This window comes from Falco punctatus, assembly GCF_963210335.1.
Source record: "Falco punctatus genome assembly, chromosome: 5".
Lineage (NCBI taxonomy): Eukaryota > Metazoa > Chordata > Aves > Falconiformes > Falconidae > Falco > Falco punctatus.
Genome location: NC_137584.1, coordinates 12,814,073 through 12,828,179, shown reverse-complemented (window position 1 = coordinate 12,828,179; position 14,107 = coordinate 12,814,073). Strand labels below are relative to the sequence as shown.

At 39.9% G+C, this 14,107-nt stretch overlaps 1 protein-coding gene across 8 annotated transcripts in view; it reads right to left on the bottom strand.

Annotated features, from left to right (window-relative positions):
• ASRGL1 (asparaginase and isoaspartyl peptidase 1) overlaps positions 1-14,107 on the bottom strand; it is a 93,284-nt gene that overhangs the window by 22,343 nt on the left and 56,834 nt on the right. For 7 of the 8 annotated variants that reach the window (XM_080388789.1, XM_080388783.1, XM_080388784.1 and 4 more), the window contains 2 exons: positions 11,078-11,187; positions 8,274-8,385 (listed from right to left, as the gene is read on the bottom strand). The gene's annotated coding sequence lies outside the window, so the exon portion shown is untranslated. The remainder of the gene's footprint in view (positions 1-8,273; positions 8,386-11,077; positions 11,188-14,107) is intronic. The other variant, XM_080388786.1, reaches the window with a different exon arrangement.

The window sequence follows — 14,107 nt, the reverse complement described above, 5'->3', positions numbered from 1 at the left end:
AAGCAGCATTTTTTCCTTAATGTAAACAGACTAATATTCAGTTGTTTTATTTTTTTTTTAAACAAATACATTTCAAGCAAGAACTTCAGATTCTTCAGATTCACATTTCATGGAATAACGTCATAAATAAAACACAGCTAGAATGTTTGAAATTAATTATATTAAGACATTCTAGAACACAAGCCTGGTTTACTCTGCTCAGCGTACACATCTAAGGCAATGGGTGGTAAAAGCTAACTGCACAGAGTCCTCTTTCTTCTCCTTCTTCCCCAGTACATTTATGCACGTATGTGTGTATACACACATGTTCACACACAAATAAAAATACAAGGCAGAATATATCAGTGTTGCATAGTAGAATTGCTTAATACAATTAGTTTCAAGCTTATATACATACATAAAGAAACGTATATAAAAGGAACATAAAGGATATGCATGTTGCTACGCAGAATGGTGAAAAACTTCCCAGAGAAAATAAAATGGTTTCACCGTTCGGCACAGGATGAAGCAGACAGTTTCCCCAGAAATGGCAGTACACATCAGAAATGCAGCTGTCAACTCTGCAAAGTCAACACTACAATAAGAAAATATTAATCCTAGTCTCAAAGTATACAGAAGGTGATGAGGGCAAGGGGAAAAGAAAAAAAAAAGTACTATAAATATTATTGTAAGAAGATCTCTTAACAGCCTATGGCCTTCAGAAGAGCACACAAACTCTTCCCAAAGCTTTTACTACAACAAAGTAGTTAGAAAGGTTGTTGACTGATTAGCCTTTTATTTGTGAAATGGAGCAAAAAAGTTTGAAAAGTTTGAAAAAGGTAGAAAAAGTTCAAGCCAGTAATGGAGAATAGCATTACAGGACAACTGGATGTGGGAGTTAATACATGTATAGGCTGTGATGGCCTTGAAGACAAAAGCAAGCAGTTTAAGTTGCATCTAATGAATAAAGGTGTCAGGGGAAGGCAAAGAGATAAGTGATCTGGTGAAAGCAAAAAGACAAGAGATCTCTGCACAGCAACACAGAAAGCTAAAAGCAAATCCTCTGCCCTTACACAGACAAGAATTTTAAAAAAAATAAAATTCAATGAAGAGGACAGAACAGCTCAGAGCCCCTTCAGACAGGTGCTGAAAGACCAGCTATTGACTGAAATACTCCTGGATGCCCAGGAGAGACTGGGGGGTGGGGTGGGGGGGTGGAATGCTCTGAGCAATATCCCTCTCTTCCACTGATATTCTTGTCTTGCTATAGGCAGAAGCTCTGTAGTTAATTTTCTGTGCTCTGCATTATCAGAGGTGGTATGTATTTAATCAAACGGCATACAAGGGAGGGAGGGAAGAAAAAAATCTTCAAACAAGACAAAGTTACTAAAAATATCTCCGATTTACTCACAAGAAAAATCAAGAGCCAATGACAGGAAGTCTGAATCAGAGCAAAATGCTGGCTATCCATATTAAATCAAGAGAAGCATTGTTAAATAAAAGAAGCTACATTTACATCCACAGCTAAAAAGATGCCTCAAGCCATCATATGGAAAACCACTATGTCACTGCATGGCACGTGGCTTCCTTCTCATATCCTTTGTTCATTTACTTGTTTCACAATAACTGTTTGAAGCTTTAGGAAAGGAAGAGAACAGTCTGTCTACATCATTACAAAAAAAAAAAAAAAAAAAAAAAGGAGAGATTTCATGCATCTTGGTCTATAAATTACTGCTTAAAGGCAAAAAAAAATTATATGCCCAATTCAAGTCAAAAGAATCATCCTCTCCAGATATGCTGTAGAGTTATATTAGTTCATTATCTTTTACTGTGTTTTTAAATAAAACTAGCACATTGCGTAACGCCTATTTCACATATCATTAACATAGAAAACTCCCCAAGAAGCGTGGCTACTAAACACTGTCGCTTTTCAAGCAAAGAGTTAAAGCACATATCTGAACTATTTACAATTTTGAGTGTGGCTTGAGTAGGAACAGCAGCTTAGTACTGAAAGCTTTCCATTCACATCATCAACTGTATTCTCTTCATAACAAGTGCATATGTAGGCAGATGGATTGTGCCTTACCCAACAGCTGCCCCGTCATTTAAAAAATGTTTTCCATAAACAGCACATGTGGGTAAGTAGCACTGGTTGTCTTTCCTCTTTTCCTTCCCTCCTTCCTGGTCAGCAGACGTAACTTCTGTAGAGTCAAACCCAGGACCCCTCAGACAAGAACTGCTCTTCCCTTTAAAACAAGGCCAGGGAGGGAAGCAGCTTTTTTAAGAATACATCCATTAATTCAGTAGAGGGATGAAGAGAGCTTGACTTGACCTACCCAAACCTGGAAGCCAGGGCCTGAAAGTAAGGCCCTGCCTTCCAAGTGAGGCCATGACCTCAACAAGTACCAGGTAAGGCAACACAGACCAGCATTTGGGGTAACACAAAGCTAGCATCCAGCTTCCACCGCAGACAGAAATTAAGGACCACTGCCTTAATACTCGTGTGAAGTTTAGCCCTAGCAGGTTTTTAGAGGTAGCTGGCAGAAGAGCATGTTACGTGTCTGAAGCCATTTTTCTGGAAGACAACTCCTTGTGTGCACGTACTGAGATTAGAGGCTGAAGAAAACAGTCCCAACATACTATTACTTTTTCCAAGAGGAAACACGCTGAACTTTGAGACAGTACGTAATTCAGGAAGAAGAGTAATAGAATGGGTATTGAAAGAATTTCCTGCCAAAGCACAAATATTATCAATATGTAAATCTTCACAGGAGGTACTTAATGCTTTTGATATTAAATACTCTGCCTATGCAAGTCCTCTCCTATTGCTCAGTCCTCTTCTTCAAATATATAGTGAAGCTTTCCAGATGAGGAGATTATGTCAAGAATCCTCTGCCTAGATGGTGTTTCTCAAGTGCATCCAAGTTTCATGAATTTCATTACAAGGTCACTTAGGAAGTTCTCTAGGGTGCCAATAAAGCCAGTTTTAAGCCCAAAAGGCTGCAGAAGCACTCACCTAAAAACTCATTATTTGTGTAACCACAGCTCTCTTCATTACTGTCCTGCTTCGTCAACAGAAATACCCATCTCTATCATTCATATAACTGTTATATATATATATATATATGTTATATATAACAGTATACCAACTGTTGTCAGTAATTCCCACTTCTCTTTTGCCAGATACTCAAAGAAAATTCAGCTACTTCTACAATGAATGTAAGCCCTACCTCTGACATCTACCTTGGCCCTGAACTTGGTCAGTATGTCGCTAAGTTGGCAATACTTTCAAGTCAAATGTTGTATTCATATTGATGACTTCTTCTGAGTTCACTACGAGTTTTCCAAAGTTCCTTAGATTTGCAAGAAAAGGCTTTTGGAAACTTCTACCCATTTCACCGGCTCTCTCTGCTGTACTTATAAAAAAAGATCAACCTAAAAACACAGCTTCATCAGTGTCTGTCCTAACTTCAAATCCACACACCACCCAAACAAACCATCATCTTTCAAGGTATTTATAGCCAGACAAAAAGATATGTCTTGTGTCTTCCTCGATTTTAATTAAGCAAACAGCTCAAAGCCACCTGCGCACACAGAGACAGCTACTCCTAAGCCCATCGCTATGTCTCCCTGGTTTTCCTCTCACTCTTCCTGTTTGCCCCCTGCCCACATCACCTAGATTCCACTTTGATGACACTGATCTTGAATTAGATTGTAATGCCTTGTTGGGAGACCTTGTACCTTACTACTGACAGTGAAGCATGCAGGATGATGATAGTGCTAATCCTAACAGGAGCCTTCAAGCACTACTGAAATTCAATATAATCTGAATTTACGGCAAGTGTAAGAATCTACACCAAAAGCTATTTGCAAAGCATGGATTAGTGAAGTTTCCTCAAATACAGAGCATGTTTTATTGAAACTGCAGATACCACTTTCGCTACCTACATGTCAATACTGTTTTATAAGAATTAGCTCCTTTAAAAAACCAAACAAACCAGCCCAGAAACTCCAGTGTCTTAGGTTATCTGTATCTATGTGAAATGTAAAGGGAAAGACTAATGTTTAGATTATGCCCCCTCGTACTTTTATATGAACATGGCTACATAGCTGAGAAACAAGGATACTGATGACAAGAAAAATAACCAAGTTAAAAACAAAACTCTCTTTACCAAAGGCGCAGATATTTAACATACATAGCAATAAGATATATATCTTCTCTCAAGGGTGAATACACTAGTGCTTTCAGTATCAGCCTAAGTCAGTTAATGTGCTACAAACTTGCCACTCTTTCTGGTCTGATAGCAATCATGAAATACCATCCAATCACATAAACTGCTCTCTATGTCCTGGGGTCATATTTAAGCACAGGGGTCCACCCACACATAAAACTCGTTGGCAGGACCACAGTATTGAAGTTGTCTCAGATTTCTAGAAAAGTATGAATCAGCTTTCAGTACTTCCCTGTCTTGTCTTCTTTTTTTTTTTTTTTTTTTTTTTTTTTGGAAAGGGAGGAGGGAAGGAGAATGAAAGGAAAGGGAGAAGGGGGAGGATCACTAAACCTCAAACAGCTGAGATGCTGTGGTACGTCATAAGTGAACTTGGTCACACAAAATCTTGCTGACCTTCCCATCATTTTGCAGGGTTGGGCCTCTTCCAGGAAAATATTTTTTTTTAATATACTTTTTTTTCCACAGTTGCGCTAACTGGTTCATTTCTAGTTTCTAGAACTCCTGCAAATGACTGCTTCCTACAGGGTTTAGGATTCCATATTCTAAATGAACCACTGCAGAGATGCTAAACATGCAAAATAATCTTGTAAAAACTTTGCAGTGGAGTCTAGAAACGAAGCCAAGCAACCTGTACAGCCAAGCAAGCTGCACAAACACCTCTAAAAACTTACAACTGAGTTTGCAGATAAAAATATAAGCAAAATGATTTCATTTTTTCTTTTTTTCCTACCACAGACTGAATTACTTTAGATATTCAGATACAGACATCACAAGAAAGATTAAGCAGTACACGGAAAAGTCTGGCCTAAATTCATATGTCTGTGATAAACCAAATAGAATAGAAGTTTTAAACAGACAACTATGTTTTAGGTGTCAAACATTTCTTGACGTCTGTGGCAGTTGGCAGCTGCAAACATCCGACTGAAAGCCCCATCTGCTGCTTCACAGCTTCCAGTCGAGGATGTTTACAGTCGCTCACTGTCAACAGCAATACACATTCCTCAGCTGTTTACTTTACATTATTAACATGCAGAGACCTCCAAGCAGGTTAGTTAAGATCACTACAACTTCTGTTGCTGTGTTGCTACCTGCAGACGCACACAGGACTGTTTTTGTAAGTATTTAAAAATGAAATAGAAGTATGACTTCCAAAGAAACATTTGCCAACAGCCTGGCATATTTTCTGTTCAAGCGTTACACTTCTAGAATTATGTTGCCTAGTTTACATCCAGTAAGAATTAAAATAAAGATGTATGAAAGAGCAACTTGCTTTACACTATTATATTTGTTTTGTCCTCCGTCACATTCATTACAAGAACTGCACTACTCTACAACTTGAGTTCGCTTATCAGCACAGTGACTAAAGATAGCAACCAACACGAAAATAGAACCAAACCCTTTCTAAGGGTGTTTCACTGCAGTGTCTGCGATGGCTTCCTTCCCCGCGGAACAGTGGATGCAAGGGAATTACGTGATACTAGAAGTTAGTTCATGCAACATTTGCTTCCAAATACAACTGTGGAAAAAACCCACCCAACCCACTGGGGACTGTGCGGAAGAGGGAGGAAGTGGTGTAGCAAGCTCTGCAAAGGCTTCAATAAAGTTCAAACCTGCTAGAAGATTTCTACAAATTATCTGAGCTAACCAGTTGCTGCTGTACTTCACATAGTTGGCAGAATGGCATTTCTCACCAAATGAAAAAGCCAAAAAAATCTGGCATAATAATGTCCTGGTTGTACAGTTCTGCTGTTTGTTTTTCATTCTATCTGCCATTTCTTTATTAAGTTAATGATGGGGAAAATTAAAGATTAATCACTCAACTATTTTCCTGAAGTCATATGAAACCACAGCAGGCAAGCAGAGTGATTATATCACTCTAATTAGAAGGGTTTTTTTCCTTGAAACTTTCTTGCCCCCAAATGAAATTATCGTACTGTAAACCGAGTAGGTTATGAAAAGACCGTAGCTGGAACGCAGAAGCCTGTGGTGTATTTACTCAAACTGATAAGTGTGAAGGATCTCTATAAATCACTTGCAAAACTCAGGGTTATATTTTCTATACTAAGGTTAAGAAAATTAATCTTTCAGGCAGCAGGTGAAAACAAGCAGAATTATATTGGGGCCTTTCCTTTTATTCAATACCAACTTTGAGCTATTAAAGCTTCCTAGGGAACCACATTTTCTCAATGGGTCAAGTCACTAAGGAAACAAAGCAAACTTTATCAGTGCTGCACAACTCTACATTCCAGAAATTCCTAGCATTTGGCATCTATATACCATGCCAGAGCCCCAGGATCCACTCGCTCTCTCCTTAGCCGAACTCCATGAAACTCTCAGTAAGGTGCCCAACTTGACAAAGTTGCCAATACAAGGAAGCACTGACGTCCCTGCGTGAGCTCTACTGAAGGACAAGAGGGTAAGGAAATATATTTCCTATAACAATACCTTTGGGGAGGGGAGGGAAAAAAAAAAAAGAAAAGAAAAAAAAAAGTGTTCCTCTTCCAGCAAGTTTCATCTTATTTATCACAAGCCAGCTAAAAAAACCACAAATAATCACCTTGCAAAACAATATATATGGACTATAAAAACAAAGGCTAAAAAAAAAATAAAAATCTTTAAATGCAAATCACTGATTGCAGCATGAAAAGATTTCAGCTTCATTACACCTAGTCATGAAACAGATTAGCCTTTCATTTGTAAATGTATCCGCCTAATATCTACAACTTAAAGGGGGGAAAAGTAGGGAGACTATAAAATGCCGCTACTTTGAATTAATTAGATGAAGGACATTATGTCAGCAACAACGTGCAATTCCACTCCATGTATGGCTTCCTTTCCACTTTTAAAAGACATCAAACAGATTTATATCTGTACGAAAGTCAAGGCAAGGTCAACCTAAAACTGTGAGGCATTTTATCAGTATGGACTGTTAGGCAAGAGAATGCAATCAGTTATCTTTACTGCTCTGTTTTTTAATTTGTACAGTATTCTTATAAAGGTGTTTAGGAGAAAGTGTCCAAGACTCAACAATTAAGAGGGCTTGATACATGCTGGTCTTGATAAGGTTTTGAACAAACATAAGTTAAGACAAAAGGAGCAACATTCTAACTTTTCAATGTCTTCCTGAATTTACACTCCATGTCACAGAAGGAGAAAGGGGCACACTAGTCGCACTTAAGCACCTTTCAGTTCAAAAACAGTGGAACTGTTTTTCTCTCACCCCCCTGAAATTTCCAAGCCAGAAGAATGCATTATTGGTGATAAAGGGAGAAAAAAACCAAACTAACAAAGAAAAACCAACACACACCCCCCACCCCCTCCCCATAAAAAAGCAACTAAACCAAAATTTTCCAAGTGCTGCTAGAATCCAAACACAGGACCTCTACATTTCTCATCACCCTCCATACAGATGAGATAATACGCAAACTCAGACAGGCAAATTAGTTTTTAATCATATCAGACCTTACACTGGAATACTAACAGATAAAAATGCAAATTCAAAGTGGCATAGAGCTTGAAAAAAACCTTAACTTGTGACAATTGTTTTCTAACTTGCTTTGTAGGACACATTCTCAAACTTCCTGGTCAAAAACCTGAAGATCATCATTAAATATGGGAAAAAAATTATTCCTCCTCTTCCTGTCACTGACAGCACAGGAAGATTAAGCACACGTTACTTACATTAACTCAAGTTCACAGCTGCTATGATACAGCACGAGTATATCCAACTGTTGCTGATGAATCCAATTCTCCCAACTGCATTTGAACTCACTCTAAAATGCCTCAAGAAGCAGGCTTCCCCTGTGCTGAGCATGCAGTTGCAGACAAGTAGTTGAAATTACGCACCAAATGAGATACAGAACATCCAAACACTGGGAAAGAGATGCTAAAGCTATTGGTAAAAGTATGCACAACACATAGCGCATTTTCTTGAGCCTCTTCCCAAGACTCTCTCCTCAATGTGTCTAATAATTTGGAATTTTAACCATCTTTTTTTAATCCATCCAGGCGAATGAATGCTATGGTGCACCTCAGTAGAAAAAGTGGAGAAAAAGAACTTACTTCTTGGATACCAGCTGATCCTACTTCAGTTCACTTCATGCAAGATACCCACAACTCCAGGGAGAATTGCATTCTTTGGCCACTGAAAACTTCTCCTCAGATTTCCAGTAATCTGTATCACACACATGAACAGAAGTTATTGTCATTCCAGAAGTTCAGCAGTTCAGATCACATAGTTCTCATTATTAGGACTGTCTGCAAGAAGCCAGATCGTCTTTAACAACCATTATTAAAACCCTGTCCTTTTCTGGTATAGGCATTTAAAACTTAGAATGTGTCTAAAGTGACACATTACTCCTGAATGCAGCTGTGTCTCAATTAGGGGAGATAAAGGTTAACCGCTAAGGCAGCATAAGTACTCAGAACCTATACTGAAGTAGTTAAACTTCCCACCAGAGGTAGGCATAATGACTTCTCTTATTTATTATCTTAAGAAACGTACAGATTACACAGCCAAAACCAATCACACAATAAATCTGAGATCGAGCATCACTTCAGAAAGGCAAAATCCCTGGAGTCCTCCTAGTTAAGCCTTTAAGGTGGAGAAGGGAATTTATTCACACAATCATTCTGGAGGAAAAGGGACATACAGAACCCCTTGCAGATGGATGGATGGACAGATACACAAGACAGAATCAGATTATCAGGAGAAAACCAAAGAAATACAGAAATAGAGACTGAGAAGAGCATGGAAAGAACACAATAAGGGGGACTAAAGTAAACCAGCCTGTAGATGGAGAAGAATACACATGAGACTTCTGAAATCTCAGTTATGAGCACACAACAAAAGCAAAAGAAATGCAGTAAAGTAGGGCTTATTAATGGAAAGGTATATACTCAAAATACATTATTTATCAATTTGCACTCCTGACACCTTTTGAAGGTACCTGAACCAGTTCTGTATGTGACTGCATGAAATGAGGATGGCCTTTGATAAACACATCGTCTGTGCCAATCAACCAACTCCAGCAACAAGTGAAGACAAAGGAGGGATATCAGCGCTATTTATGCTCTGCTAGAGAATCAGCGAACAGTACAGTGTTCTCCACACTTCAGTGTCACAAGGGCATCACTGTGAAGCCCACAAACCTTAAGTATTGTCCAGAAAAGAAGGTGCAATAGGCTTAACTGTCCTTTTGTATCAGCTGGCAGAAGCAGATGATACCTAGATGGTTCAGAGCACTACCCTACTTATTGGCAGAGCGAAGCATCGTACAATTGCTGTTCTACTGTGGAGCAGAGCAGGCAACCAGCCTGAAGCTGTGCGTAAGTGTGCACTACTGTGTCAGTTCCCAATGCAGAACGCTTGAGCTGACGGTTTTCTATTTCAGATAAATACAAAGACCACGTACTGGGTCAATACAAGAATATAAAGAGTGCATACTGGACAAGAAAACAGCCCCTAATGGCAATAACTTTTTCCTCATGGTTATCTGGGAAAAGCATTACCCAAGAGAGTGTAACATATCAGATCCCACGCTTAGCAAAGAACATTTACTTAGATTTAACAGCATGAACAGACTACCTACAGCACACAACATATTCAGCCTCATTGTCCATATTCAAAGGGAAGGTGAAATACAGCTGCAGTGAGAACAAGCACAGGGGACATGCTATAGGCAGCAGGTGGTCCATATCAGAGATCCCTGCACACAGGAGCAAACATACATTTGGGCTGACCAGAACCATCTTCAAACACAAAACTTTGCTCCAACATCCTCCAACAATTTTTAGAATGCTTTTGTCCTCTATTTTGCAAACTGAACTGTCTCCTAACTTAGATCTCATGTCCTTTATTCAGGTAATTTGCTCTAAAGTCACCTCTCTGGGGAAATGTATTTTATAACCTGCTGTACTCGAAGAAAAGCAAAGACTTGAACTCTGATCCTTGCACTGGTCCAGTGACCCACAGCTCATACGCTACAAGTTTACCCTCATATTTCTGACTTCAGCACCAAGAAATTAATGCAGGAATCTGTTCTGCTTGCCCATAGCCAGGACACAGCACCCATCCCAACTCCCTCGCAAATACGGCAAAGGCAATTTTTCTCCTCCCATCACTCCCTCACTCATACAGAGCTCAAACAAGCAACTGGGACATAAAGACTCTTAGAATAATTAGCACAATCATCATGTTTGTCCTTCATCTCAGTAGATCAAAACAAATACTGCCTCCGACCACAAGACAAATTTAATTAACGTGCTCCATAGTGAACTGCACAAGCCCCAGGTGCTGCAGAGGAGTCTGCAAGGCTTCAGCTTACACTTTTTTACCTACAAGTTTATGCAATGCATTGATTACTCTTGTCCCAGAGGTACTTAAACATTACCAGAAATTAGTGCTAGATGCAAGAGAACTTCTGGGTACTATGTTAAGTAATACATCCACTAAAAGTGTATATAATGTGACTTTGTTACCACCACTGTGTGCTAACATAATTTAGAAAACTCTTTGTTTATTCATAGCACTATGCAAGTAAAATATAACAGCAACATTTAAGAACAAAAATAGAGTTCATGTGCAGCAAATGCATTAACCTTTGCACACACACAGACGGGGCAATACACCTACTCAAGTCCCATTCTTCATTCATTTCCAACAGCCTCCCCTTTCCCTGAGTACGACCAGGCTTGTGGCATGAGGAAACAGAATGAGGCCTCAAGGTAAACACTTGCTTGTTCCCACAGTTTGTAATTAAATACTCTGACCTATTGGATAAAATGGTTACATCATACTGACAGGGCCATGGACCTGAACCCTGTTAATGTTACACTTTCAAATTTCTCTTAAACTGTATTCTCACCAGTGTGAAAAGGTCTTTCCTCCCAGCCTTCCAGAAGCAGAAGCTACAAGAGACTAAATGTGCACATGGAGAAAAACATCCATGAAGTTGAAGAGAGAAACAATCCAGTCCTACAAAGAGAAGAGAGAGGAGAAAGCATTAGATTGACCATCTAAGGAAGAGGCGAGGGCTTACCAGTGTAAGTGTCCTAACTAAGCCACTGTAGAAGCATCAAACTGCTCGAGAAACAACTACGCAGAAATCAACACTGACATGCCAAAAGGCACACACACTACGAAGTCCCACAAGAGGAAAAGTCAGAGCAAGCCTCCTCTTGGAACAGCTAAGACAGAGCTGCGTGCAAGAGATGGAGACAGGAAGACGGCACAAAGAGAGAAGAAATCCTACTGTTAGCTTCAGGTGTTGGGAGCTTAAAATTATCCTCCTTCCTCACCTTCACCCAAAAATTTCCAGTATGTCACAGAAAGTTACTCTAAGTGCTACCCCCACTCAACACAGATCCAAACAGGTGACATAACTGCATTTTGCTCCTGTTAGCAGAAATAATTGCACAGAAGTTACAAAAAAGGAACAGAAAAGGGGACAGAAGGACACCTATAAAACAGTTTCCTATCCAAAAAAATTGTCTGATATTTATTATCAAAGAAAACCCCCAGGGATAAATGTAGCTTTTGTAGTCAGCTAAAAATTACAGCAATTAGAACGTATCTTGACAGCTCCAAGAACAGCTCAATTGCTTAGACTCATAGAAAGTTTATAATCAACTTGCCACAAAAGCTTTAATTTAGAACACATGACATTGAAGGGAAGAAAAAAAAAAAACCCAACAAACAACTACACCGAAGCAAGACCAGACTTTATTTTTCAAATGTATTAATAACTAATCCTCTTGGGATTATGTCAAGCATGTCACATTAGGATGGCTTGGGCTCACCTTGACCGGCAAGTATGTTAAAATGCAACTAAACCCATCTACATTTGCACTCCAGCTCGTGCTTCTTTTAAATTTCAAATGGTTACAAAGGAAAGGCATCTGTGGGACGAACGCTAATCAAGACCACACTATCATCCTGTTTTATTCAACATTAAGTGTCACAGGAAAAAGTACTCTTAGAGAATAATGTCAAACTTATCTTCTACACACCTGAATTTAAGAGAGAAGGGGGAACTTTTCTCTGCCAAATCTACTTGCTGTGGTAGGTTCTGTTATTATAAAAGGTACATTTATACAGCACAAGTTTTAGGTGCAAAACGTTATATATGTAAATGGTTGGATTAACAAACCAGAGCTGAGAATGAGCTTTGCCTGTTTCTGTTCACGTGTGGCTGATGTTACATTCCTTTCATGCAATGCCATAATCTTCAGTAAATGACTTCACATTATCCTCCTCAGAGTAATCTAGGAATGCAGATAGGAAGAACACCAACCACCACCCTCATATGACTCTCCCTCTTAACCCTCAAGGGTTTAGTTGCCTGACAGAGTTTTAGATACAAGTAAAACTTTATAGACATCTGTGCTCAGCTGCTACCACCCTCCAAGCACACAACCTTCTGCCAGCCGGTACATGTACCAACACTGAAGCCTTCGTAACATCGCTTTAACCAGTACTGCGTGGCCAAGCCTTCACGTGGTCTTCAAATCCCCTGCTTGCCCTGTCACTCCTAACCACCAAAATGCAGGAATGTACTTTTCAAAGTGCAACTTCCAGATCTGTCCTTTAATCCAAGAATAAGATCAGGAGTTTGGGAACGGACCAGCTGCACCAGAAAACTTTTTGTACAATACAAACACTAGGACAAGAAGCATTCTGGTTTAAATCCCCCCTACGTCTGTCTCAGTCACAAACCAAACTGTGGCTTTCATCACCCCGCTGAATGTGCTTATGTCTTTGTGGTGATGCCATCCATGCTTTGTCCAGCGATTTCAAGAGGAGAGGCTCAGCCCAGGAGGTGCTCCTGCCACCCAGGAGAGCAACACATTCAAATTACTCCTCCAAATCAGCAAGATGACCTAAAGAAGAGCCTTTGGAAAAGGGGACCTTGCTCAGGCATCTCATTCCAGGACAGTGTTTCCAACTGCAAATAACACAAATGGATCTACACCTTCACCCAGCTAGACTCAAGACCCAAGCCTCTACAAAAGCTGACCTGCATGGTGGATCTCTATCTACACATCCGCTGGCCAGCTGAGGCACTCCGCTTGTCCTCCAAGGTGGCCAGAAGACACCTTGCATGGCCTTTCCCTGCAGCTCCTACAGACCGAACAGGTGCCAACTCTGGGCTACTGGGCATCAGAGCAGCTGCAGCTCAGGCATCTGCACACTCCAGCCCTTAAGCTACCTTGGATTTTTTTGCCTCCTCCGTCTGTCAACTCTACAGAAAGTACGGACATGCTGTTGGCATATTTATCTTCACTCAGCTTTCTGAAGATTCAGTGAAATGAGTCACGTGCAGCGCTTGTATCTATTGTACTAAAATAAACAAAACTCAACCACAGGATCTCTTCTTAGTATTCAAAGCACTTGCACATTGGTGGACACAGCCCTGATGAAAACACTCCCTCAGATGCTCCCCCCCAGCTCCTAACCCTACAGAGCGGCAGGGCAGTTACTGGGCTGCAAATGCAGCTTCAACAACATATCTGACTGCACGGTTAGGGAAAAGGATTTCAGCTACATAACCAGCATTGAAAAAATAGCTTAGAAAAGTACAGGAGCACTGCCAGGGCTCTAACTTTATAAGTAGATTTATAATTAAGAGTAAGAGCTATTAATAAGTTTTCAATGGTAACAGCACGGAGCTAATAACCTATTAGGAATCACAGACACTGCATTTAACATTTAGTATTTCCCTCACTTCCCACGAGAAAATTGATCGACTTATAAATTCAACATATGACACGAGGTCTCAACACATGAAAAATATTGCTGGCAACATTAACCTCACTGGGAAACCCATCCTTCAGAAAGTGAACACAGCAGAAATTAATCTTTACCCAGATCTTTTGACAGCAACCTCGTAAGTAAT